General features: G+C 33.7%; 1 long non-coding RNA gene across 1 annotated transcript; it reads right to left on the bottom strand.

Moving 5' to 3' along the window:
- Positions 1 to 251: 251 nt before the first annotated feature.
- LOC138905106 (uncharacterized) lies at positions 252 to 2,174 on the bottom strand. Its single transcript, XR_011413511.1, has 2 exons — positions 1,779 to 2,174; positions 252 to 798 (listed from the first exon to the last, which is right to left on the bottom strand). It is a non-coding gene; the product is annotated as an uncharacterized lncRNA (long non-coding RNA).
- Between the last annotated feature and the right edge of the window lie 449 nt (positions 2,175 to 2,623).

Below are 2,623 nucleotides of genomic sequence, written 5' to 3'. Positions count from 1 at the left end.
AAGTGACTCTTTCTGTTTTAATTTGCTCTCTCCACATGTCGCAAAATAAACACAGACTCAAGATCTGGTGGATTAAAATACTCCCTAGCACCATTATAATTACATGCTGACACCGGCCGGCGTTTCACCGGTGCCGGTGGACATGGAAGTTTTTCCGGTATCCTTGAATCTCTTGCCGTTGGAGTTGTTGAACATTCTTCTTCATCTTCACACTCTTCTCTGCTAGGCTTTTTTGTGGATATTGATTTCAGTTTTGGCCGAAAGGCTATTCCTGCAATTACCCACATTTTTTCCTCTTCTTTGCTTCCATCTACTTGATGTTTCTTTGAAGATCCCATTTTTAATAACCAAAACCACAAAAAAAAAAAAAAAAAAAAAACTCTTTGATTTGAAAAAGTTACAAACTTTGGCGAACAAGGAAGAGGAAGAAGAATAAGAATGAACTAAAAGGGTCTCTTTTGCAAAGACTTTGAATGAAAGAAAAAGAAAAGAAGCGGGAAAAGGGTATGGAGAAAACAGATAGCAAAAATCTAATTTGCTTAATATTATGTAAATGTATAATGATAAGGTTTTATAGGGAATAAGAATAAGAATATTGTTGTGAAATTATTTTGGGATACCCGTAAAATTTCGGGCAATGGGCAGCTAAAACCAGAGGGAAACTTAGATTTTGGCGCCAGAATTTGGTGCCTGCCGGGCAACGGCTCTCTTTCCCGCCTACATTTTTTGTTTTTCCAGTTTTACCCCTCTTTCCCAATCATTTTTTCTGTTGAATGCCACTTAGGCCCAAACCTGCTCCTGCAAAAGCTCTTTAATCTTAGGCCCAAGATGAGGGCCTCATATAATTTTGAATTTTGGACTAAGATCACTTGTAACCCGCGACTGAATCTATTCACATTTGATTATTTATATGTATATAAATACAAAAAATAGATATTTTTTTGGTTTTTATTTTAAAAAAAACTATACAATATCACTTTTCCTATAATTTAATTTGTACACACAGATACATCCAGATTTTAAACTCAATATAGTATATGGCGGTGTTTTGAATGAACATGGAGCTTTATAAGAAAAGGTTTTTAGTACATACCAAAACAACTATTAAAACTTTAGATTTAAAAATGGTATGACATTTCCATCATTATAAAAGCATTTTATTGAGAACAAACTAAAAATTTTAAAGTCGAAAAATTTATGATATATAAATTATAAATATGTGTATTTCTTTTAACAGACTAAAAAAGGTGACCTATAAAATTGAACAAGACTCCAGTAGCCATTTGTTTTCAACCTAAATACGTGTTACACGCCAACAGTACTGCAATAGCAATTTGTTAGTTGAAACGTAAAAAAATATTATAATACTTCGAAACCTTGTGAGTTTTGTTTCACTATTACCAAAAGAGACGTCTTTAATATTAAAATCTCATCTATTTAGTTTACAACACATAATAAACCAAAGCTATTATTTTATAAACATAAAGTTCGTCACAACTTCTTGTTAGTCTTTGGGGGGTATTCTATATATACCTTCTTGATATTAAATTCAGACAAGGGTCAAAAAACAAAATAAAAATTGATACACTTTCATTAACCGAAGAGCTTAAAACTATGAACGAATTAAGGTATAGTTGGTTTTTCATCAATTGAGATATAAACGATAAATATTATGAGTAGGGAAGACGTAGACATCCCAACATAAGTTTGAAAACGGAGATCAACTCATTTAAATCAGCTATAAATATCTAAGTATTAGCAGATTTTGGATTTCTCACCTCGTGTCCGGTACTTGCATTGGAGCCCGATTATATTAGAATTCGCGTTGTATAGGGCCTCATTCGGAAGAAAACGCTCCCTACCAAAGTTTTTTTCATACCCAGAACTCGAACCCGAGACCGCTGATTAACGGAGTCCCATCCACTGCACCAAATCTTCGGTGGTCTCGCAAATAAAATTTTCTACCATATACACAAGGCCATTGGGAGATAATATTGGAGCAGAGTAAAGGGGGCCTGGGTCCAAATGGGCGGTGAGTCAGCCTTCTTTGGACCACCCAAAATGAAACGACCACATGACACTGCGCCAGCTCAATGTTGTTGACCTTAAGATTCTTTTTGGGCCCCTATTTATTCTCATCAACAATTGCTGACAGGATAACTTTAAATGGATGAATCAGCTGTCATCTCCATTTATTATTAAAGACAGTCAAAATCAAATTAAAATTTCATTGACTATCTTCAATTGCATATACTTTTCTAAATTATTCGATTGAACGAGAAAACAAAAAAATAAAAAAGACACTACAATGTGATAGGGTGAGAAAATAACTAAATTGGGAGCTTTCCCTTGCTTGTTCTAATGTACCTAAATATTCTTAATTGATTAGTAATCAAAGATAATATATATATATATATTTTTTGTTTCACCTGTGCTTGGTATATGTTTTGAGGCACTGAGTAGTCCAGATTCGCGTAAGACACATTGAAATAGAAAGCACTCCCTAATAGGAGGATTTTTTTATTTCTAGGATACTTGTGACCTCCGGCTAAGATGGAAGAATTCTATCCATCTCACTACAACTTGGATGGTAAAGATGATTTATATTGTTTTTATATAAAAT

The sequence above is a fragment of the Nicotiana tomentosiformis genome, chromosome 2, assembly GCF_000390325.3.
Source record: "Nicotiana tomentosiformis chromosome 2, ASM39032v3, whole genome shotgun sequence".
NCBI classification, from domain to species: Eukaryota; Viridiplantae; Streptophyta; class Magnoliopsida; order Solanales; family Solanaceae; genus Nicotiana; species Nicotiana tomentosiformis.
Note: the sequence above shows the minus strand (reverse complement) of the source record. Positions and strands in the feature narration are given on the sequence as shown.